Consider the following 26,590-nt stretch of genomic DNA (forward strand, 5'->3'; position numbering starts at 1 on the left):
ACTTGCTAACCGAGAATAACCTAGATAATCCTGATTAATATGTAGAACTTGCCTACACTTCTCACTCATCTTTTGCTGCTCTTTTCCTTACACTTGAGGCTGTACAGCCAAACTGAATTTCAGGTCCTTTGACCATGCCTACCTCTGATCCTTTTGTACATACTGTTCCCTTTCTAGATTGCTTTTCCAGTTTTTCTTCATTTGTCTAACTTCATCCTTCTTTTCTCAGCCAGGACATAATTTCTTCCAGGAAAGTGTTTCTGATTTAAAAAGTTTCATCCCACACAGTGGGTTCCAAGGAAAATTAGATAGATACACTTTCTAATTAGGTACCCTTTATACAGCTACTTGAATTTCCCCTGTACTTATCACACCATGAAGTAATTCCTTGATTAGTTATCCTGGTGTTCCTTCGGGCTGTAAACAAGTGTGGACAGACACTATATCTGTTTTGACTACCATTGTATTCCTAACATGGAGCCTAGTACCAGTCACAGGGTAAATTCTCAAAAAAATTTATTGACTATTTTATTTAAAAATATTTTTATTGATTTCATAGAGGAAGGGAGAGAGAGATAGAAACATCAGTGATGAGAGAGAATCATTGATCAGCTGCCTCCTGCACGCCCCACACTGAGGATCGAGTCCGCAACCCGGGCATGTGTCCTGACCGGGAACTGAACCGTGACCTCCTGGTTCATAGGTCAACCATTGAGCCATGCTAGCTGGATTGTTGACTATTTATTGAGAACAGGAGGTATGAATTCTAGAAACTCCAAAAAGAAAATATCATTCTTGGCTGATTATGCGTTATGATCTCATACCAGTCAATTCTGGAACATTGCCAACATTTATTATATAAAGTTATTTGAAATCAGGTATATAATTTATTTCTTTGTTGACATAGAAGGGTTGGATTAAAATATCTGTATTTTTATTTGATGTAATAAAAAATAGTTGAATAAATGACTGAATGAACAAACTCACCAAGGCTGAGTTTTGGGAGCCAGGACATAAGGCAGACTGAGGGGGCTAGCATGGCAGCAATTGGAAGGCTGCTGAAAATTTGCCTTCAGGGCACATGGATGATGGTTATCCTGCTCTGCTCTACTGCCTGCTTTTTCTTTCCCTGTTGGCTTGCCATAATTTATCAGAGATGTGTTAGTGTCTATTGGCAAAGATTAAAAAATCCAACTGGCTCCTGAATCCTAAGTGGCAAATGTTTACTATAAGCCAGATGAAGACAGGCTGTTCCCTTAGCAGTGTTTTGGTTCTAAGTAAGAGGAAAATTACTCTAAAATTTGATTGCTATGATGTAAAAAAAAAAAAAAAAAAAAAAATCAGTGCATATCTGTCGGTTTCATTTTGAAGTATCCTTTGCACTCCAAGTAATTTTCTTAAAATGGGAGCAGTCTGTTCCAGATTAGAAAAGCTGAAAGAAGGCACCACACACAGTATATTTTTCTATTGTTCTGTTTTCTTCAGGGTTAGGGAATCCAGGAACATCATTTCTCCTGCCAAGTGATGTTTGGATAAAAATAGTGGTCATTTCTGAATGCACACAGTGGTTGAAATGCACCCTGTATATTTTAATGAGTTGTTCACCCAGCAATCTTGTTCTAGCCAGAAACTGATTCAAATGCTGAAAGTAGATGAGTTGATAAAAACAAACAAACAAAAAACAAACAACAAATAAAATATCAATTTCCCACTTTCCCCTTCATTTAAAGCCTATTCTCTAATGTTTTTTTTTTTTCATATTTAAAATTCTATTGGGCTCAAGTAAGAGACAGGCATATATTTAGAAAAGAAATTAAAGAGAAATGCAATGGATGGATGTTTTTTAGAAGCTCAGAAAAGGCTGAGTGTATCTATTACCATTTGCTTGAGTCTATTAGGGAGTTACAGTGCAGAATATTGAATACAAGCCTTGTGATTTTTTCTAGATGCCAGAGGGCTTGTTCTTCATCAAGACAATCTTTACCCTTCATCAGCTGGCCCTGAATAAATAGAGAGTACTGATTAACAGGAGTGAGGATGGGAATATTTTTGCTGTTTCTTAGGTTTCAAATAGTACTCTTGGGCGTTTGTTATTTGCATCACTCTCTGCGGAGAGCCCCAAGGGTGCCTCTTCAGAAATGTTCTGTGGTCTGCCCTTAGTAATAAGACCTTTGGGTAAGTGAAAATGAAAGATAAAACTTCTTCTCAGCCTTTGAGGAGTATCTGAATTATTACAGAGGCAACACCTAGAAAATTCAAGCACAAGTAGAAAGCAGCAGAGGAACATGGGCAAGATAATTGGGTATAAAGTAGGGCCTGTGGAAGAGAGCATAGCCCAGTGTTTCTGAAATCACTTAGAATGAATGAATTCATAATTTAGAATTAATTAATCACTAAACTAGAATTAATTCATTTCCCAATTCAGCATTTTTTAGACCCTTTAAAACTCAAAGTCAATTAATGATATTGTTAAAATAATGTACCTGCCAAGTGCAGAGTGCCTTAAATACATTACCTACTTAATCTTCCAAAAGCTTATAAAGTTGGTACTATATGCAAACTAATATGTACATATCCACACAAATGAATGTTTGTATATTTTGTTTCATGTGTCAACCTAAAGAATATGAGTAAAAATTTTTCTAAGTTCTCAACCTTGTCCGTAGGTTCTGTAACTTTATGCAAAATGATTTATAATAAAGCCAGTTTTACCATAGGCTAAGTGATATAAACAAGAATTAAATTCCTATGGTGTCTCATCAATGTTATAATGAAATGACATTGAACAAAACAATGTTATTTGAGGACCTGCTGTATAATCCAGGTTATCTTGTACATAATTTCAATAAAAACTATTAGTGCCATTTGCAAAGAAAAAATCATATTTACTATATAATAATATAAATATAAATGTAGAATAATAGCTAACATTTAGTAGTTGTCAGGCATTCTTCTAACGTGTGTGTGCATTTAACATAATTACAGAAAGTCTATACTAACCATGAGTATCACCAACAACCTACAGCACTTTTATTGACTTTTTGGGAACATTTTTTTTAGAATTTCTTAATTACTAGCATTTATATCATTGGGTCATCTTAATGGTGAAAAAAACACACACAACTAAATTATTATTTCTCAGCAACATGTCTCCTTATTGCCCGAGAAATTCAACAATAACAACAATGGAGCCTCAATAGAGCTCCCAGGAAATACTTATTCCGAAGCATCATATTGCCTTCCTTGAGAGATCAGGTCTTCCTAACATTCTATCATCAGCAACTATTTTTATTTTTAAATTTCCAGTCACAAGTTTCTATTATTCACACGGTCATATGTTTGTTCAGCAATATTTCTTTAAACGAGAGATTGAGAAATCAAGGAGGAACACATGTAATACCCCAGCCATGTGAGGTCTGATCAAATGATTGAATTGATATCCCCTCCCCTGGGAACTGACCTTTAGACCACTTCACAACCAATATAAGTAGGACTTGTTGACAGAGATACAGTGGCAGATAGAATAGTGGGAAGAGCCCACCAGCCAAGGAATGTAAGCTGGAAAATGTGAGGAAAAGGATTCTCCCCTATAGTCTCTGGAAGGAATGCAGTCCTGAGGATTCATTTTGGATTCTGATTTCCAGATCTGTAAGAAAATAAATTTGTGTTGTCTTTAGCCACTACATCTGTGGTAAGTAATTTGTTGCAACAGCAACAGGAAAAGGATACAGATATTAAATAGGAAAACCATCATTTGCTTAAATCTGGTCTCTCCATTTGGTTATTTTGACTAAAATAGGTCCCTAATACTAAGATGCACGTTTTCCCCACTTTAGCTTTTTAGAGGTTGTGCTGCATCTTAAAGTCAATGGCATCTCACAATTGCTGTCAGTCAGGTAACAAAGGGTGTGTCAGTCAGACATTACCCACTCTTTTGGGGATCTAAAAGCACCAGCAATAATACTTGCAGAATGAGTGCCAACCATTTGAAAGAAAAGGCCAGAGAAACATTTTTATTTTGAAATAATTTCACACTTTCAGAAAAATGAAACAAAGAACTCCCATATAAGTTTGACCCTGATTCCACAAAGGTTAACATGTTACCACATTTGCTTTATCCATCCATTTCTATGTAATAATATCTTGTTTTTTTTCTGAATGATTTGAGAGTAAACTGCAGACATGAAGACATGATGCTCTTTACTGCTAAATAATACTTCAATGTGTATATTATAAAAATAAGGTCATTTTCTTATGTAACCACGGCACAGCTACCAAAAAGAGTCAGTTAGCATTGATAAAGTATTTTACGTGCCACCACCATCACCCTGGGCATGAGAAATTACATTGCCCAATTACAGATACTAAAAAGACCAAAAGTCATTAGCATTGCATCATAGCAACACAAATCATTCCGTATTTGGCTAACACGTCTTTAGACTTTATTGTTTTGAATGCTGATTCTCATTTACAGGTGATGCAGAAAAAATGTTAGTGACTACTTCAGCAGCTGCAGGGAAGAAAGAATTATTACTTCCTTCCCTTTTTGGTTCTTTTGAGTTCTCAGGAGGTACAGCAGACAAATCAACACCAGATGGCTTAAAAGGAGATTACATTGATTTTTGAAATTTATGCCCTATTTCTAAAAAGAATTTCCACAGTAGAAACTCCTAATTGTTCTGGACATAAGTCTCCCTAGGGCAGGGGTGGGGACTGTCTGGCCTGCAGGCCGTATAAGGCCTGAGAAATCATTTGGTCTGGCCCTGCCATGGCATTAGGGGTGAGTTAATTGTTTGACCAAATATAGCAGGCTAATTTTTAAGTTGATAATTTTGTATGGCCCTCCAATGATATTATACATATCCAAATGGCCCTTGGCAGAAAATATGGTTCCCCACCCCTGCCCTAAGGGGAAATATCATTTCCATTGATTTACAAAGCAAATCTTTTAATTTAGTGATTTATAGATCCTTATATAACAAGGCCTTCTGACTTAAATTGCTGTGGCAGGGACCCACCCTAGTCCTGCTCCAAAGCACCTAGAACATAGAAATTATTGGCCCGGCCGACTTGAGCATCGACCCATGAACCAGGAGGTCAAGGTTCGATTCCCATTCAGAGCACATGCCCGAGTTGTGGCTCAGTCCCCAGTGTGGGGCATGCAGGAGTCAGCCGATCGATAATTCTCTCTCATCATTGATGTTTCTAAAACTCTCTTCCTCTCCTTTCCTCTCTGAAGTAAATATATAAATTTTTTAAAAATGGAAAATAGAAATTATTAGAAGAAAAGCATCCAAGACATGTTCTAGGTTATCCTTTAATTTTTTAGAGACGTCTGGATAGACATGTGCCCGTTAGTAGTTTAACAACTTGCATTGTTGAAAGGAAACAACAATTGAAAAAGATGAAGAGAATAAACTAAAAATTTTGAGAAGTTTCCTAATCTTTCCACTCAGACAGAATCAATCTATTTATCTCATGTTTTCTTTCTGCTGTTTGCACAAAAATTATGTCCAATAAAAATTGATGTCTCACAAGCAGGGACAGCTATATAACTTGCAGAGCCCAATGCAAAATAAAAATTCAGGCTCCTCATTCAAAAAGCAGGGGAAATGTGTTATCTTTTTTCCCCAAGGTTTCTTTCTCTACCTGTCATAGTCTCTTGATCTATGTTTTCTACAGATCCTGCTGAATCTTGGGTGGAATAACTAGAAAACTGCTGGGTCAAGCTCTCTAAGTTTTATCCATGCGAGTTAGCTCATCATAAAACAGCAGACTTGAATTGCGCTTCCCCTTTTTAGTAAGACTTCAAGACAAACCCCCACCTGTATAAAAACAAATATATGAGCAACACCATTTTGAAGAAATTTCTCTGAATTTCCCAGAACTGTAATTGAAGATAGTGCTCATCGTGTTAATATTCAGTTGTGGCCCATCTGGGACAAGCTGATGGCTTTTAATCAACTCTTCTTTAGCACAGATACAGGGGTTGCTGATTGATTGTAAGTTTATTTATTTATTATCATTATTTTTAATCCTCCCTCGAGGATAAGAATACTTTTTCCATTGATTTTTAGAGAGAGTGAGAGGGGAGTGAGAGAAAGAGAAACATTGATGTGAGAGAGACACATGGATTGGTTGACTCACCCTTGTGTCCTGACCAGACACAGGGATTGAACCTGCAACTGAGGTACATGCCCTTGATCAGGAATCGAACCTGAGACTCTTCAGTCCACGGGCTGGCATTCTAACCACTGAGCAAACCAGCCAGGGCTGATTAATTGTAAGTTTAAATGATTGTTCTTTAAACAAACATTTATTTTGCAGTTAATCTGTGCAAGACATGCTTCTCATGCCAGAGGACATGGGAGTAAATAAAAAATATAAAAATTTTTGCTTTCACCGGCCAGTGTGGCTCAGTGTGATTGAGCGTCAACCTTTGAACCAGGAGGTCACAGTTCAATTCAAGGTCATGGTTTGATTCCCAGTCAAGGGCACATGCCTGGGTTGCGGGCTCAATCCCCAGTAGGGGGCGTGCAGGAAGCAGCTGATCAATGATTCTCTCTCATCATTGATGTTTCTATCTCTCTTTCCTTCTCCCTTCCTCTCTGAAATCAATACAAATATATATATGTATTTTAAAAATCTTTGCTTTCCTGGATTTTACAATGCAATAGGGGAAGCAGATGGTAAAAATAAATGAGTTAAACATTAGATTGTAATGTGCTTTGGAGACAAGAATGCAGAGAAGGGGAATAAGGACAGTGGAGGTAGATGCAGGGTGCAGGGGGTGGGGATTAATTTAAAATGGGGTAACTGGGAAAGGCTTACTGAGAAGGCGACATTTTAAAAAACACTTGAAAAAGTGAAGCAGCTAGACAAGAAGGCAAGAGTTGAGATAGTGGCTGGGTGGAGGGGGGGTAAAGGGTGACAGGAAATGAAGGACATCTGTAATACTGTCAAATATTTAAAAAAAAAGCTAGGTTGAAGCCCTAAACCTCAGTACCTCAGATTGTGACCTTATCTGTAAATATGGTCTTTGCAGATATAGCCAAGTTAACATGAGATTATTAGGGTGGGTCCTAGTCCAATTATAACTGGTGTCCTTATAAAAAGGGGAGATGTGGACATAGACATAGATATACAAAGAGGGGAGAGTATGTGAGGAGAGACAGAGAATGCCGTGTGAAGATGGAGGACTGGAGTAATACACAAGCCAAAGAGTGCCAAGGATTGCTAGCAAATCACCAGAAACCAGGAGAAGGCAAGGCAGATTCTTCTACTGGGTTCAGAGGGAGCAGGGCCCTGCAGAGCCTGGTTTTTGATTTCTAGCCTCCAAAACAGTGAGGCAATACATTTCTGTTACTGTAAGTCACCCGGTGGTGGTATGTTGTTGTAGCAGCTCTAGGAAACAAACCCCACACCACTTGACACAATATACCATTCTATTGTTTCATTTCTGCTGGCCCCTACCAGACTCGAACTTCCATGAGGAAAGGGACGTGATCTGCTATGTTTACTTTTGTACCAAAAGTACTTAGGACAGTGCCTAGTACTCACTAAATATTTGCTGAAAGAATGTAGGCATAAAATATTTTACTTCCCCCCTTCTTTTCTTGGCTACTATTTTTTTTTCTCTCTAAAGATAAAGTTAAATCCAGGATTAATAAAATAGGAAAAAATTTTCAGAAATTGTAAAAGAGTATAGTGGGAAATTTCACTTTAGATTCTATTATGGTTCCCTAAAAAATACTCCTGTGGTAGTAACAAATTCTCTGGTAGGGGGAGTCTTAAACATCTGAGCCTGTCCAGGAAGGCACTGGACCAGGGATAGATGTGTTGTGTGCCCAGGGGACCCTGTAGGGCCTTTAGGATTAGGCTATCCTGTGTGTGTGTGTGTGTGTGTGTGTGTGTGTGTGTGTGTGTGTACGCATCTTGCCTGTGGATTGTGTAACTCCAAGAAAGCCACAGCCAGTCCTGGCAATTGCTCCATTTCCTTCCCTTTGCTGTGACTGACCTCTGCTGTCACAGAGCAGTGCCTCTGCCCGCCTCCAGGGCTACTCTCTGATTTCCAACCTGGAAAACATTCAATAACAAACCTCATCATTCTGGAAAAGAAAAACACCCCACAGTGACGTCTGCTCTTTATCTCCTAAAATGGCTTCGTAGGTTTGGAAGTTCATGGGTGAGAACCGCGCACAGGGTCACAGGTCCTCAGCCTCCAGCGCTACTGAGAGAGGCAGATGTGGGCTGAGTGTGCTCACCAGAGCAGAGGAAACCCGAGGCAGCTTCCGCCTGCTCTGGACCACGCCATGTGCCTTCTGCTGCAACTTGCTGCAAACTCTAGTTATTGAGGTCACGCTACAGCTTTTTATTTATTTTTAAACATTAAAAAAAGTGTATGTGTGGCTCCATTAATCCTCACCCTTATCTAATTCAACCACTTCTGGCCAACTCCTGTGAGGGAAAAAGATTCTGTCCCTTCATTTAGATGAGCAATCTAATATGACTCATGAATAAAACATTTTAAATATTAATGATCTCAGCGAAGGCCTTCTGATAAGGTAGCAGCACGATAGTCTAAAATAGAATAAAAACAAAGAACGTGTCGGTGCATAAATATCGCTCCTAATTCGTGAGTTTTGGAAAGTCCCATATTTCATGAATCATTAGCCTGTTTTATCTTGATGTTATACAATCATTTCAAAAATAAGACTGTGTAGATGTTGCCACCTACTGTTTGCCTGGAAATATACTGTTATAATTCACTTTATATAACAACACTCTTCCCTCTAACTGCATTTCTTTTTCCACAGTCACCATCTATATCTCAACTCCTTTTTAAAAAGTAATTTATTTACTTACTCTTAAGTACTCCATCTACAAGGTCATTATAAGAAATTCTTCCACTCATCTACTGGAAAATCCTAAGGATTTGTCTTAAACCTTCCCCAATATGGTGAAATCGTTTTCAGGTTTGAAAAGACAACAGTATATGTAAATTTTTAATATTTAAAACTCCATTTTAAAAATACACTGGTCTCCAATTGAATTCAAAGAAGTTAAGACAAATAGATTTCTTTTAGTTTAAAGAGTCAAATTCAAGATATTTATGAGGAAAGTATCTGCTTTTCCCCCCTATAAATATATTTGTCAGTGGTTGCATGTCAAGTTTTTATTGTTAGGATACAATACTGCTTACTTTACTTACCAGTGGTTTTCTGAATTGTTTACTTTGTAATCCTGCGATGTGTATGGAACACTATTTTAAGTATGCTGTTGATTCAAACCAGAAACAAAGTAAAATTTGTAAAATCTTTGAAACCATATTTCAGGCTACTTTAAATGCGCTGAGATAATCTATGATCTATTGACAAACAACTATGACTAGACCCAGTAATAATCATCATTAAAATCTGTGAATTATTTGACAGTTTATATATGTCTTTGTATATTTTTGTAAGTTTGGTATTAGTCACAATACTATGAAGTAAATAGTACAGTAATCATTTCCATATTACAAATACAGAGATATAAAGAAAGTGAGACTAAAAGGAATCAAGGCACTTGTTGAGTATTACATGGCCAAAATAACTCTAAATATAGTTCTCTTAATTCCAAAGCTTATTTACCTTTTACAAATATTTCTTATGAATTAGTTTAATTAATTTACATGATACTTGACTCTTTAAACTTTTGCTTGTTGAGTGAATAATTTTAAAGTGTTTTAAAATAACAATCCATTCACTTCTAAATGTTCGGGCGGGTCTCTAATAACTGAAATGGACCGAAATGTTATTCTTATCCTATTCTTATCCAAGCAGGTCCCCAAAAGTTGCCTTTTCTAAGTGTACACTGCATCCTTGGTTTAGTAAAGAGCAGGTGCTTTAAAATGATATAAAGTACATTGATATACATTTCACTACTGTTACTATTTTTATTGCTGCTAACAAATTACCACAAACTTGGAGGCTTAAAATCACACAAAAATATGATATCACAGCTTCTGTCAGTCAGATGCCCTGGCAGGAGGTCCTGTGCTCAAGGTACCACAAGGCATTGGCCAGGCTGACTTCCTGTATGAAGACTCTGGGAGCAATCCACTTCCACACTTACACAGGCTGTGGGCAGAATTCAGTCCCCTTTCGCTGTATGACTGAGGTTCCTATTTCCTTGCGGACAGTTGACTGTGGGCCATTATCAGCTTCCAGAGACCACTCACATTCCTTAGCTCCTCCGTTTTCAAAGCCAGTGATGGAAAAATATTTCCCTTTGTCTAACCCCCTCTCATGCTTTGAATCTAACTTCCCTGGCTCTGACCTCTGGACACAGATTTAAAGGATTGACGTGGTTAGGTCAGGCACTCCTGGATGATTTCTTTATCTCAAGGGCAACTCATTTTGGACCTTAATTACAGCGCAAAATTCCTTCACAGCAACACCCAGAGTAGTGTTTGACTCAATAACTGGAGAAGGTGTGTGTACACCAAGGTCTGGGAATGTGGGGGCCGGTTTAGAATTCTGCTGACCATGCTTTTCGTCTGGGCAGCTACAAACATTTTCCAATTCGGCCTTAATACTCTCATGAATTCACATTACAACTTGGGCCCCTCCATAAATCTTCCTAAAGCACAGCTCTGATTAAATTTAATATCTTGCTTAAATCGATAACAAAACAAGCAACACTTTGAAGGCCTCTTCTTGCATGAAGTAAGGTCTTTGAAAATCAAGATCTGTCCCCCCAGTTTCTCTCTACCTCCCCTCAGACATCATTAAATTGAGAACCACCGTCTGTCCTGAGCACAGCCAGCTCAGTGCTTTCACTTCTCCCCCTTATTCTTACCCTCATTTTCACAAGTCCAAATCCCAAATGTTATTTCAAGGCTGCATTCCAACGCTAACTCCTCCAAAGACCTTTGTACTAACCTCTTCTCCTTTTGATGCTTTTTGTTCAATTTTGTTTTAAAAATCTGTAGCTCCACCTTGGGTTAAGGTAATTAATAAATGCCGCCTTGATCCTATCAAATGGAGGATTCTTCTAGGCCAGATTGGGATTTGATTCATCTTTGTCTCTCTAGAATCTCCAGGAGTACCATGTAAAGATTTTATGTTTAAAAATATTTGTTGCACCATTAACTCAAAATCAAAACAGAAACCAGAATGTGCCCAGAATTCAGAGCTCTTCATTGTGAATGCTTAATTACATTTCCACCTATTTTGCAGTTCAGGTCGATAGTCTGTGTTCTTTCTTTTGTAGCAAACAATTTTTCAAGGTCATTGATTCCAGAGCTGCTGCTTTAAGTTATGTTACAGGATTCCAGGGCAGGAGGAATAGGGAAACTGAGACAGGAAAGTTAAAACAAGGCCAAACCGTGTGGGCCATTTACAGCCAGCTTGTACCAGTAAGTAACAAGCCATTATCTTCCCCAGCCAAGGACAGGAGAGCAGTAGTTAAAACAACAACTCCCTAATGAGAGAATGCAGAAGGGGAGGGGGAAAAGGGAAAGGGAAAGGGCAGTTTTACTCCCTGAGCAGAGAAGCCAGCAGTACCAAAGTTTGGCAAGATGAAGTTGCCAGGTGCTCCTCATGATTTCTGGGAAGGCCACAACAAAGTAAAAAGGGGCCTTGAGACTTAATCTAAACCAAAATATTTCAGCAGAGGAATTTTGAGACCTATAGACAGGAGGGTATGTAATGCCTCAAATCCCCACCCAATTTGCTCTTCAGATTAGCTAGCTGAGAGCCTGTCTGCACTTCATAAGCCAGATGTAGAGTTGCTTGCTTTGCTTTTTCAATAAAGTTGGAAAAGCATGCTTTAATAAATTGGCTTTTCACAATGCAGTCTAGATGTCTCGTATAAATTCATTTATATGAGAGGACAAAGATCGTCGAGGTTGGGGACAGCTGTCTCCACTGACTCAGGGGGCTGTCCTGTCTGGTAACACCTCTCTAGTGTCAGTGAGAGGTGCTTGTAACAGTTAGACCAAATTCTTCAGTGCTTAGCTAATCACTTTTGAGTTGCAATCAATTGCATGATCAACTCACTTATCTTTTCTTCTATAATAAATGTTTTTTTTTGTTATCTCCTGGAGAAAAATGTTTTCTGTTTAAATTTAAGAAAACTTTCAAGAGCTAGAGACAGACTTAGTCTTCTATCCTATTTTCTCATTCACAGCGAAACTTTTTTCTAATATTAGGCACTTTTCAAGTCATTCCTTGACTAGTGGACTCTGCTGTATGAGTCATGTGTGACTCAACAATTATTTTTTAATGTTGCCATTTATTTAAACAGGCTTTAGAACATGATTAGTCACCGTGAGATTCAGCTTGTACATTTCCAGGTAGTGACTAGTTGAAAACAAGAACAGAACAGAAATTTACTTGGTAACTTTCCAAATTTTCAAAGGACTTTGGCATTAATTACCTAATTTTGTTTCATGAAGCATGTGTCTCAATGGTTGTGAAAAAACAGTACCTTATCTTAGAGACACCTTTAGCCTTTATTGGAATAAGTTGTTTTGGAAAAATATAGCTGAATGAGTGAATGAAAAAGTGAATGAACTTATGAAATAATGATAGATTATAAAATAAACTGAAGCAGAAAAAATAGACTTTAAAATGGAATGTCTGATCAACAATTAAAACCTTACAATTTAACTAAAAGACACAAAGAACTCCTGAATAAATAATCATATCATTTAATTGACAAAAATGTTGATTTTCCCTAAATTTTCTACAAATTGATGTAAATTCAAAGTATCAAATAGTTTGTTTTGTTCTGTTTTTAAAGAATACTGGCTTTTCCTGTACATCTGAAACTAATACAGAATAATTTGAATGTAAACTGCAATTGGAAAAACAACCTAAAAACAATTCGAAATTCATCTGTAAGGGAAAATGCAGAACACAATTCAAGAAACTTGTGAAAAGGAACCATAAAGGAAGATTTGCCCCACCAGATATCTAAAGTGTACTTTAAATTTGTGTCAAATAAAATAGCCCAGAATTAGTGTAAGCGTAAACAAATAGGTCAATAGACTGGAATATGGAATTAAGAAGCAGACCATTTTTTTTTTTTGAAAATTTAGTTTATGAAAAGGATGGTCTTTAATGAAGTGGATGAAATTATTAAGTAAATGGTATTGAACCAGAGACTGCTAGTCGGCCTGTTCTTCTCTGCTTCCGTAGTAATAGAACTCATGATTTCCAGCCGGGAGTATGGCTGCCCATAATAAAGACAGTGCTTCTCAGCCACCCTTGCAGTAAGGTAGCTATGTGATTGGTTCCCCATCAATGGGATGTAAGCATGAGACTTTACTGTTCATGGCTGCTGGTGCCCTTCATCCTTCCTGCTGGCTGAAACAAGGATACAACAACTGCTATCCTAAAGCAACTTTGTCCATGAGGGAAAACCTTAATTGGGCTCAGATAGAAGAATAGAAATCCCTGGCCCTCACTACAAGTCCTGGCTTGCCTACGTTTAAATTTTATTTTTGGAGGAAAATAAAATCCTATTTTGTTTAAGCTTCTATTATTTTGGATTTTTGGTTAGCCTACCCTGTTCTAGTTGAACCAGATGTAAGACTGTTGACTATGCATTTAAAAAATAATACATTTAAAGCTTAAAAAAAGCAAAAAGAGAAGAAATTAAAAAGAAACCATCTTATTAAAATCTGTATAAGAGAAAAGCAAGAATTCCCAAACCCAAGGCATGTATTTTTGAGCCTAGTTTTTCATCTATCTATTGCTAATGTAGTAATTCTTTAAAGGGATGACTATTTATTTTTGTGGGAGAATGGTGTTGGTTCCCAAAGTTCATTTGGAAGTTTCTTGATTAGGACCTGGAGTATATTTTCCTATAGAAATTAAGTTGTGGCTCTGGCCAATGTGGCTCAGTTGGTTGGAGCAATGTCCTGTACACACACCAAAAGGCTTGATTCCCAGTCAGGGCACATACCTAGGTTTCAGGTTTGGTTCCTGGGAGGGCGTGTATGGAGGCAACCAATCTCTCTCTCTCTCTCTCTCTCTCTCTCTCTCTCTCTCTCTCTCTTCCTCCTTCCTTTAAAAAAAAGAAGAAAAAAGACAGAAAGGAAGAAAGAGAGAGAGAAAGAGAAAGAAAGAAAGAAAGAAAGAAAGAAAGAAAGAAAGAAAGAAAGAAAGGAAGAAAGTTGTAGAATGGTTGAGTTCCCTATGAGCCAATGCTGCAGAAAACAATGGTTGGTTCTGATGAACACAGGACTTTGAATTAGAATATTGATAGTAGTATGCATTTCTAGCCCCCTATCTGTCTAATATAATCCCACTGTTAAGGTTAAAGTACTTTGTGTGTTTATGTTATCCTATACAATAAAAGGCTAATATGCAAATCGACCAAATGGTGGAAGGACCGGTCGCTATGATGTGGACTGACCACCAGGGGCAGGCGCTTAATGAAGGAGCTGCCCCCTGGTGCTCAGTGCACTCCCACAGAGGGAGCGCCACTCAGCCAGAAGCCGGGCTCAAGGCTGGTGAGCGCAGTGGCGGTGGTGGTAGCCTCTCCTGCCTCCGCGGCAGCGCTAAGTATGTCTGACTGCCGGTGTAGGCCCGCTCCCCCGCAGGCCTGCACCATCAGTCAGACATCCCCTGAGGGCTCCCAGACTGCGAGATGGTGCAGGCCAGGATGAGGGATCACCCCCGCCCAGTGCACAAATTTTGTGCACCAGGCCTCTAGTCATGAATATAACTATGTTCATTGCTCAACCCAATATTATGTCATGATTATTTTTTCTTTGCCACCTATTTGTTTTCCTGGGGGTTATTTTCAGTTTTTTTCCTTCATTTGCTTGTCCTTCTTTGTACTAACCATCAATTTGAGCCTAAATTTTCAATCAACTGTCAAAATCTTTTCTTAATACTTTCAGACCCAGTAGGTGTTTGTACAAGGCCCATTATTTTGAAGAATGTTTCCCAGATCTTCAGGACTTCTTCCATCTGGAATGGTTTCTCTTGGGTACAGCTGTCATCCTGATCCTGGAGACTTGCTTGACATGCCCAAGAGTAGGATCCCCTTTCCTGAGCTACATGATTTCTTACTTTTTGGTTTGCTTTCATTGTGGCGGAGCACATCCTATACCTCTCCTGAGAAAGAAGGATGATAATGAAGGATGTGTTCTTTGACATCTTAGTATATCCTCACACTTTCTTGATAGTTTGACTAGGTAGATGACTTTAGATTTCCTTTCCTCAGAATTTCAAAAGCACTGTTGATTTTTTTTCTACATTACAGCTTTGTTCTTGAAAAGTCCTAACCACCCTGACTCTTAATCCTTTGTATTTTCATTTTCTACAACAAGGGTAGGCACTTAAAGCAATATCTATTAATTATCTTACAGTTCTGTAAGTCAGAAGTCAGAGTGGGTTGGAAGGACTCTCTGCTTTTAGGGTCTCAAAATACAAAATCAATGTGTCAGCCAGGCTGGGCCCTCCTATGAAGGTTTCTGGAAAAAAATCTAATTCCAAGGTCTTTCAGATATTTGGCTAAATTTGACTTAAAATATTTTTATTTATTTCAGAGAGGAAAGGAGAGGAAGAGAGAGATATAGAAACATCAATGATGAGAGAGCATGATTGATCAGCTGCCTCCTGCATGCCCCCTACTGGGGATTGAGCACGAAATCTGGGCATGTGCCCTAACGGAGAATTGAACTGTGACCTCCTGGTTCATATGTCCATGATCAACCACTGAGCCACACTGGCCAGGCTGAATTTGATTTTTATTTGTAGGATTTAAATTCCCACTTTCTTGCTAGTGATCAATTGGGGGCTGCTCAAATTGCTTGTCACGTGGTCTCTCTCTTCAAGCCAGCAATGGTGCACTGCATCCTTCTGGTGCTTTCCATCTCCAACTTTCCCTTCTGCCACCAGTCAGATAAGACACTGTGCTTTTAAACTCGATTAAATCCACTTGGATAATTGCAGTATTTTAAAATCTCTAACTTGGGATTTTAATTGCACTAGCAAAATTCCTTCATAGTAGTGTATGGATTAGTGCTTGATTTAATAACCAGAGGATGGAAATCTTGGGGATCCCATTTTTAGAATTCTGCCTACCACAGTAAACATTTGTACTTTGCAAAAGATCCCTCCCTCTCCTGGAAATTCTGAGACTCCTCTTTACTGCTTGATTAGGGAATACCCTCCTCACCTTGTTCCCGGTCATCTACCAGTTCAAACTCAATATTGCCAGAGCCGGTTTCCATTACAGTTTCCATGGAGAGCAACTAAGAGTGTAAAGAACTGGGCATTTGTAAATAAAGGAATTGTGAGCTGGGTAATCCATTTTTTGACATACACATTACTTAAGTTACATACTTTTGACTGTTCATTTTTATAAACATAAAATTCAAAATGATATGCACTCTTAAATGCCAGATCATATCAGGTTGATTAAAATAAGTAGGAAATAATAAACCTGTAACTGAAAGCCTACTCTTTTATGTAAATTCAGGTTAAAATGTGAATATGAATCAATTAAAAATTATGCAAGCATACATAATGAATTAGCCCACTGACTGTTTTCTTTCAACTACCCTATGGGCATAAAAATCATAATTAACACTGCTCCATTTGTTATATTTCTAACTATGATATGAATAGGCAAGGCATTATTACAATTAAAGTATAAGACATTTAAAGTCTTTTATATTAAAATTTTTTTATTATATTGGCAAAATCAAGATGTGAATCTGAAAATGGCTCTTACATGTTTGAGAGGGAGCAATGTTTTGATCAATGAGGAGAAACTTTCAACTCAATGAAGGCTGATAAGCCTGAGAGAATGTAGGAGGCAGAGGAGATTAACTCCAGTATGTTAAAGGTTGAGAGCTGAAGTGATATCACTGTAAGAAACCTGCTTGATGAAGAACAAATTAGTACTGTTTGGCACAATCAAACTGACTTGGTCTGGGCCAGAATTTAGAAGGCAAGTAATTATGTCTGGTTCTCAATGCATGGTTCTAATTTATGTAAAAAGGGATAGTATTAAATCCTGTTATTTCTCGAGTAATATTTCTTTCTTTTTTAAAATATATTTTATTGATTTTTTACAGAGAGGAAGGGAGAGGGATAGAGAGTTAGAAACACTGATGAAAGAGAAACATCGATCAGCTGCCTCCTGCACACCTCCTACTGGGGATGTGCCCACAACCAAGGTACATGCCCTTGACCAGAATTGAACCTGGGACCTTTCAGTCTGCAGGCCGATGCTCTATCCACTCAGCCAAACTGGTTAGGGCTTGTTTCTTCCTTTTTAAAATTCTAATTGAATTTATTGGGGAGACATGCTATATAATAAAAGGCTAATATGCAAATAGACCGAATGGAGGAACAACTGAACAACAGAACAACTGGTTGCTATGATGTGCGCTGACCACCAGGGGGCATGCACGAAACATGGCGGGTGTCAGCTGCTGCAGGATGGTGGAGCAGGTGAGCAGGGGCGCTAGACCAATGCAGGGTGCACCAGCCCCACTTACACCCGCTGCTGATGCCTAGTGCTGGCCCCAATTTCTCAGCACCATTAGCTGGTGCGAGCAACAGCTGCTGGCCCCGATTGCCCCTCAGGGCTTCTCCACCTTCTCCTGCTCCTGAGGGCCAATTGGGGCTGCCAGCTGCCTCTCGCATCCACTGCCGGTGACGGCCCCGCTCACACCCAATGCCTGCGCTTGCCACACTTACACCCACTGCCGGAGCCCGGCACCAGTCCTGGTCGCTGGGCGCTGTCAGCGGGTGCAAGGGCAGCTGCCAGACCCGATCACCCTGAGGGTTTTTCCATTTCCCCCTGATCCTGAGGGGCAATTGGGACAGCAGCCACCACTGGCACCCACTGATGGTGCTGGCCCTGCTCACACCCGCTGCTGGTGCTGGCCCCAATTGATCTGCACCATCAGCGTGTGCGAGCAGGGCTGGCACTGTCAGCACGTGGGAGCAGTGGTGGCAGGAGCGGGGTTGCCGGCAGACAGGGGACTGGGGATGCCGGCAGACAGGGGACTGGGGATGCCGGCAGACAGGGGACTGGGGCCGTGACATAGGGGCTGGGCAGGGGAGCGGAGGTTGGGCTGAGACTGGCCCTGTGCCCACTGCAGCCTCGTGGCCCATAGTTCCTTTTGAAGTGCACGGATTCGTGCACTGGGCCCCTAGTTGGTTAATAAAATTACTTAGGTTTCAAGTGGATAATTCTATAATAAATCAGTTGTATAATGTATTGTGTGTTCACCTCCTTTTGCCACCATTTATACTCCCTTTATCCTCTTCTACATGCCTCTATCCCCCTTTCCCTCTGGTAATCACCATACTGTTGTCTGCATCTATGAGTGTTTTTATAAATTTAACAAAGGACGTAAAAGACCTGTACTCAGAAAATTATAAGACACTGAAGAAAGAAGTTGAAGAAGATGCAAATACTTGGAAGCATGTACTGTGTTCATGGATAGGAAGAATTAACATCATTAAAAGGTCCATACTACCCAAAGCAATCTGTAGATTCAACACAATTTCTATCAAGATACCAATGGTGTATTTCCCAAAAGTAGAACAAACATTCCAGAAATTTATATGGGACCACAAAAGACACCCAAGAGCCACAGCAATCTCGAGAAAGAAGAACAAAGTTGGAAGAATTATGATATATGACACCAAAATATACTAAAAGGCCGTAGTAATCAGAACAGCATGGTACTGGCATAAAAACAGACATATAGGTCAATGGAACAGAATAGAGAGCCCAGATATCAACCTTTATGAACAATTAATATTTGAGAAAAAAGGCAAGAACATACGATAAGGTAAAGACAATCTATTCAATAAATGATGCTGGGAAAAATTGTTCATATCCATGCAAAAGAAAAAAAGAAACTAGTCTACTTTCTTACACCACACAAAACAATAAATTCAAAATGAATTAAAGACTTAAATGTAAGATTCAAAACCATAAACATCCTAGGAAAAAACATAGGCAGTAATATCTTGGACATTTCTTGTAGCAATATATTTTTCTGATATATATCCTTGGGTAAGGAAACAAACAAAAAAATGAACAAGTGGGACTATATCAACTAAAAAGATTTTGCACAGCAAAGGAAACTATCAACAAAATGAAAAAACAACCCACTAAATGGAAGAACATATGCGCCAAAGATACACCTGAGCAGGGGTTAATATCCAAAATTTATAAAGAACTTATACAATTCAACAGCAAAAAAACAATAATCAAGTGATATTTTAAAAAGCTGATTATTGAACTCACCTAAATAGAATAATACTTCAATGCCTTTAATGAGATCTCGTGGACCATAAATATAATAAGATCATACAGTGATTTTCTGTTTGGCAGTTCTTGGCTACTGACATTGAAGTTCAATTGGTTGACTGAATTAAAAAATACATATATACATCCTATCTAATAAAAGAGTAATATGCAAATTGACTGTACCTCTGCTACACCCACAGCCATGCCCACCAGCCACGCCCACCAGCCAATCAGGAGGGAATATGAAAAGAAACCCAACCAAGATGGCTGCAGCCACAGAGAGCAGGAGGGAGGCTTGGGTTTCCCTGGCAATGGAGGAAGCCAAGCTTTCCGCCTGCCCTTGCCGGCCCAGGCCTCCACTCAATGCTACAGTTTCAATTATAGAAGATAAATCCCAACCAAAATGGCGGCAGACACGGAGCTGGAGAGAGCAGGAGGCTAGAGTTGCCCGCGGCGGTGGAGGAAGCCAAGCTTCTGTAGCCCTGGCCTGCTTTGGCCTCCGCTTAAGGCTACAAAGTTTCAATTATAGAAGATACATAAATCCCAACAGAAATGGCTGCTGCCATGGAGCAAGCAGAAGGCTTGGCTCCGCTCCAGGCTACAAAGTTTCAATTGTAGAAGATAAATAAATCCCATATCCTAGGGCCTCCGCTTGTGTCGCCAGGGGGCATGGCCGGCCTGCAAACCACCACAGGCCCCTCGCCCAGGCTGCCCCACGCCCCAAGTGAACCCCCACCCTGATCTGGGACACCCTTTAGGGCAAACCAGCTGGCCCCCACCCATGCACAAGGCCTCTATCCTATCTAATAAAAGAGTAATATGCAGATTGACCATCACTCCAACACGCAAGATGGCTGCCCCCATGTGGTCAAAGATCCTGCCCCCATGTGGACACAAGATGGCCACCACAAAATGGCCAGCAGGGGAGGGCAGTTGGGAGGGACCAGGCCAGCAGGGGAGGGCAGTTAGGGGTGACCAGGCTGGCAGAAGAGGGAAGTTGGGGGTGACTGGGTCTGCAGGGAAGGGCAGTTAGGGGGGGACCCAGGTTTGCAGGGGAGAGCAGTTGGGGGGTACCAGGCCTGCAGGGGAGGGCAGTTAGGGGCAAACAGGCTGGCAGGGGAGCAGTTAGGCATCAATCAGGCTGGCAGGGGAGTGGTTAGGGGGTGATCAGGCTGGCAGGCAGAAGCAGTTAGGGGCAATCAAGAAGGCAGACAGGCGAGCAGTTGGGAGCCAGCAGTCCTGGATTGTGAGAGGGATGTCCAACTGCCCATTTAGGATCGGGCCTAAACGGGCAGTCGGACATCCCTCAAGGGGTCCCAGATTGGAGAGGGTGCAGGGGTGCAGGCTGGGCTGAGGGACGGACCCCCCCCCCCCCCCGTGCACGAATTTCGTGCACCGGGCCTCTAGTATTTATATAAGGTTTAATATTTTTTTCTTATACACAAAGCATAGCTAATTCTCTGTATACTTCTTGTCACATACATCATGTTTATTGAATAATAGGACACATGTCATGATTATTTCAAACCTTCTTTTAACTATTTAAAATCATCTTATTATATGCCAATAAATAAATGGTAAAATTTTTAAAAAATTATTTTTATGTTGAGAGTATTATAGATGTCCCCCATTTATCCCCCTTGACCCCCCTCCACCCTACTCCCACTCCACCCTGGCTTTCACCTCACTATTGCCTATGTCCATGATTATGCATATATGCACATAAGTTCTTTGGTTAATTTAAAACATGTTATTGCTAATATTCTTTGGACTGAACTAGTTCTAGAGTTACATAAATGAGTATGTTATTAGTTGGGGTTCTTAGTGACTGAAATCAACTTTGATTGATCTAAGCAGAAAATGAACTTGTAAAGACATTGGACATCTAGCAGAGTCATTAGGGGAGCTGAAACTGGCCTCAGGAAATGGAGAGGAACAGACTGAACTATGGCTAAAGGCACAGTTCAGACCTGGCGCTGCAAAGATACTCCACCACCAAGCATTGCATGATGTAACTTGTTCCCCAACATCACCCATGGCATCAGACCCTGACACTTCTGCTTCTGGGTGCACTGACTCTTTCAGCTACTGCTACCACCTCAAAAAACATACACACACACACACACACACACACACAGACACCCCACAAAAAACAACAACAAAAAAACCCCACTTCTCTGTCCCTGCTCCTTTGCACCAATAGCTTTTGATTGATTGCTCTGTCTGGCTGATCAGAGGACAAAAACCCGTTCCTAGATAAGATACACACAGGTGGCTGTGGTGTTAGAAATGTAAGAATCTGATATTTTTAGTTTGTGTAGTGAGAGCCAGTTTATTGCTTCCTCCAGGACTCTCATAGGCATCCTCTCTCCTCCCACAACCCCAAACATAGGAAGGGGTTTAGATGCTGGGCAGTAAACAAAATAAAACAAACAAAATAAAATGGCACCACCATCCATAATAAGATGCTCATTATGAATCTAGTTGAATTGCTAAAGCAAGTGGTAAATTAAATATTTGTATTTTTAATATTCACTGATAATAAAATTTAAAATGACCCTAAATCTAAAAATTAAATTCCTATGTGGGATATTGCACCATATTCTGAAATATCTTGGTTGTTTCCTTTTTCTTTTGGGTTCTTGAAAAATAATTGGGCAACAGTGAGGGCCTGAAGAGCAAATAGTTGCTATCTGAAGGCTCTGCCCTCACCCCCACCATCTCTGTCATGGTGATGTAACAGTACCCAGAATGCCACCTTCTTTATTTTTTTGAGATAATTTTGAACTTACAGAAGAGTTTCAATAACAGCAGAGTTCCAGTATGCTCCTCTCCAAGCTTCCTCTTACGTTAACATCTTACATAATCATAGAACATTTATCAAAATTAAGCAATTACTCTTGACACAGTACTATCAACTAGTTTCCCACTACTGTCCTTTTTCTATTTTAAATCTCACATTGCATTTAAGAAGGCCATTATTTAAAAAAAGTTATTTCAGATACTCTATACTCAGAAATTTTGCAATTCCTACCTGGTCTAATCACTAAAATAGGTGCTTAGTTGGAATTAATTTATAAAGTCAAATTCCTATTATGACAATTACAGCGTGGGAGTAGAAGTCACATAAAACTTGAATACCACAAGGAGCATAAATAAGTGAGGGAACTGAGGGGGCGTCTCCCTTTCTTTAGTATTTTACAGACTCACAGAATATTAAAATTAGGTGGGCCCTGAGAGATCATCTTACCCCAAACCTCATTTTACACATGAAGGAACTGAGATCAAGAAAATTAGGTGATTTACCCTTAAGGAGCAAGTTGTCATTTAGAATTTAGGCTTTTAATCTGCTAGCTGTTTCACTACAGCAGCAGTTCTCAGTGTCCGCTGGAGATCCCCAGTCCCTTTGAGGAGACTGTGTGGTCAAAATTATTTTCATAATAAGACATTATTTCTGCCTTTTTCAGTTTCATTCTCTCGTGAGTGTACAGTGGAGTTTTCCAGAGCCTGCATGTCATGTGATGTTGTAAAAGCAGATATGAAATTCTAGTGATTTTTCTATTTCTAGATATTTAAAAAAATTGTAAAAATTTAAATGGCATCAAGCTTCTATTACATTTTTTATATTTTGAAAAATGTAGATATTTTTCCTTAAAAATGTGTTATTTATGTTAACATGTTCTATGTTTATTGTTATTCTATTTTAAAATATAAGTATTGATTGATATAACCCACGTAAATGAAAGGTTTTGGGGTTCTCAATAATTTTTAAGCCCTGTGCCAGTAATTAGAATGCTGTCATCAGAAAGAGAAGGAAATACCGACACCAAGTATCAAATCTGTTCAATCAGTGATGTTATAAAATGTATTCTGTGGCACTTCCCTTCTTTTCCTAAATATAGCTCTGGCTGTTTTGGAATAATATTTAACTCATTACATGTGAGTGCAAACTCCTTATATGCCTTGGAACTCAGAATTTCATGCTTTCACAGTCATGACTGATTTCATTTAACTTCATGAAGTTTGTGCTAAATATATGAATGCTTGTAGATATGTGTCAATAATTGAAATGCTAAAGTAAGGTGACTTGAACTAGTTATTTATTTTATCAGCTCTGCATAACTGTCATGTACTTTTTTCAAGGAGTTACATTGTTTTCTACACGGTGCTTAAGCTTATTGAAGGGGCAGATGACAGGAGAAATTCCCCTCCAGAGCAAATGAGAAGGACAAAACACACCCAGGTGCAAACACACACACATACCAAAACAAGACAAAACAGAAAAACTTCTCATGTTCTCTGCCAATGTGTATTTCTGTTCATCCATGAATTCACTGATACTCTACTCAGCCCCCCACAAGCTTTTTTTTTTTTTTTTTTTTTTTCCAAATGATGGATTTTACATTTCAATCCTGTAGACAGAGCTACTGTTTCCTTAGAAAATGAGCTGTTTCTAGGCAGAATTGGGGAGAAGTGGTGCTGGGTATGTGAGGGGACATCTGGGAGCTTTTGTTATTAGCCATTCCAGAACTACCAGGAGAGCTCAGTTACACTTCACAATTTTTTTTGTGTGTCGTATTCTCTACAATAAAGGCTGTCGGTCGCAGTCTTCTGGGTGTCTGTCACAACTGGAAACATGTGCAAGAGAAGGAAACGCATGCAGCTTCCAGAGCAAGCACATGTCTGGAGAAGGACAAAGTGGGAGCATCCTTCTGTCACTGTTGTCATGGCCTATGTTGACCTGAAATCATGCATTTGTGATTGATGGAGGTGGTGAGAAAGACCACCTTTTTTATGGACTGATTTTCACAAATCGGTTTATACCCTTAGTCCCATTGGGCATGTTTTATCCTTTTGAACTTTGCGTCTCAACATATTGTTTTGTAACATATACATAAACATGAAATAAAAACAGAGTCATTATGGTTTTATTTTCTCCCACTATTTCTCCTACAATGAAAGAAAAAGTTTAATCTTTTGTTTAATTTGCATCCTTTGCTCCTCCAATCCTGTTAAATAATTCATCAGAAGGCAGTAACTTTGTGTTAAACAACATACTGTTTCCCCTTGTTGGTACTTAGCAAACTTTAGCTTCTGCAATCTGTTCTCATAAAATGAATCCCATCATTTGTTTAATCATTTTAGTCACTCTTCTTTTGATCCATTCAATTAGATTACATATTCAGGCAAGAGAAGTACTTGAGTTTAACAGTCTTCCATATGCTATCTTGGGAAGTGGTAGGGTAAAGACTTGAATCTTATATTCATGGCTCAATCCTTTTGACAGACAACGTGAATATAGTAGGTTTTGAACAAATGCTTGTGAATGAGAAATGTTGAATATGGATTTATTGACAATTTTTTTTTCAAATATATTTTATTGATTTTTTACAGAGAGGAAGAGAGAGGGATAGAGAGTCAGAAACATCGATGAGAGAGAAACATCGATCAGCTGCCTCCTGCACACCCCCCACTGGGGATGTGCCCGCAACCAAGGTACATGCCCTTGACTGGAATCGAACCTGGGACCTTTCAGTCCGCAGGCCGACGCTCTATCCACTGAGCCAAACCAGTTTCGGCTTTATTGACAATTTATTCCCCCCCTCCACCCAAACCTTTTACTGACATTTGGTGTCTTGAAAACTGATTTTATTTATTTATTTATTTATTTATTTATTTATTTATTTATTTTGGTAAATTTCTTTTAAATTTAATAAATCTTTATTGTTCAGTTTATTACAATTGCTCCTCTTTTTCCCCCATAGCTCCCCTCCACCCCGTTCCCACCTCACCCTCTGCCCTTACCACCCTCCACTGTCCTCATCCATAAGTGTACGATTTTTGTCCAGTCTCTTCCCGCACCCCCCCACACTCCTTTCCCCCCAAGAATTGTTAGTCCACTCCCTTTCTATGCCCCTGATTCTATTATATTCACCAGTTTATTCTGTTTATTCACTTGATTTTTAGATTCACTTGTTAATAGATATGTATTTGTTGTTCATAATTTTTATCTTTACCTTTTTCTTCTTCTTCCTCTTCTTAAAGAATACCTTTCAGCATTTCATATAATACTGGTTTGGTGGTGATGAACTCCTTTAGCTTTTTCTTATCTGTGAAGATCTTTATCTGCCCTTCAATTCTGAATGATAGCTTTGCTGGGTAGAGTAATCTTGGTTGTAGGTTCTTGCTATTCATCACTTTGAATATTTCTTGCCACTCCCGTCTGGCCTGCATAGTTTCTGTTGAGAAATCCGCTGACAGTCGTAAGGGTGCTCCCTTGTAGGTAACTAACTATTTTTCTCTTGCTGCTTTTAAGATTCTCTCTTTGTCTTTTGCTCTTGGCATTTTCATTATGATGTGTCTTGGAGTGGTCCTCTTTGGATTCCTTTTGTTTGGGGTTCTGTGCACTTCCTGGACTTGTAAGTCTATTTCTTTCACCAGGTGGGGGAAGTTTTCAGTCATTATTTCTTCAAATAGGTTTTCAGTATCTTGCTCTCTCTCTTCTTCTGGCACCCTCATAATTCTGATGTTGGTACGCTTGAAGTTGTCCCAGAGACTCTTTACACTATCTTCATATTTTTGGATTCTTTTTTCTTTTCCGGTTGGGTATTTTTTGCTTCTTTGTATTTCAAATCTTTGACTTGATTCTTGCGATCCTCTAGTCTGCTATTGGATCTCTGTATATTATTTTTTATTTCAGTCAGTGTCTGCTTAATTTCTAGTTGGTCTTTTTTCATATCCTCGAGAGTCTCACTAAATTTATCGGCCTTTTCTAGAAAATTCTTGAAAAACCTTATAACCATGGTTTTGAACTCTATATCCAGTCATTTGCTTTCCTCCATTTCTTCCATTTGTGATCTGTTTTGTTGTCTCCGCATTTTGGCTGCTTCCCTGAGTTGATAGAGTGTCTTTGTGTGCTAGGTGTCCTATAGGGCCCAGTGTCTCAGCCTCCCCAGTTACCTGAGGTGGACAACTCTTGGTGCACCCCTTTGTGGGCTGTGTGCACAGTCTTGTTGTAGTTAAGCCTTGATTGTTGTTGGTATCACTGGGAGGAATTGACCTCCAGGCCAATTGGCTGTGAGGATCAGCTGTGTCTATGCTGGGAGCACTTCTGTGCTGGAGACACCCTTATGGGAGAAGACTTGCAAAAGCCTCTGTGCTCAGCTTGAATGGGGCGGAGTCTCAGGGCGGAGCAGACAGCATTGGTTTCCCGTCAGCCCTTCCCTAATAGGCCCCTGTGTCTCAGTGTCCTGTGGTAATTGCTGCAAGCACCTCTGAGAGAAAACCGCCCTCGAGTTCCGCCCAC

At 39.5% G+C, this 26,590-nt stretch overlaps 1 protein-coding gene across 1 annotated transcript in view; it reads left to right on the forward strand.

Moving 5' to 3' along the window:
* Window positions 1–3,510: 3,510 nt before the first annotated feature.
* The window catches only part of LGSN (lengsin, lens protein with glutamine synthetase domain), an 83,724-nt gene continuing 60,644 nt past the window's right edge, over window positions 3,511–26,590 (forward strand). The window contains exon 1 of the mRNA XM_080663807.1: window positions 3,511–3,691. The gene's annotated coding sequence lies outside the window, so the exon portion shown is untranslated. The remainder of the gene's footprint in view (window positions 3,692–26,590) is intronic.

The sequence above is a fragment of the Plecotus auritus genome (genome assembly GCF_963455305.1).
Source record: "Plecotus auritus genome assembly, chromosome: 4".
Taxonomy (NCBI): domain Eukaryota; kingdom Metazoa; phylum Chordata; class Mammalia; order Chiroptera; family Vespertilionidae; genus Plecotus; species Plecotus auritus.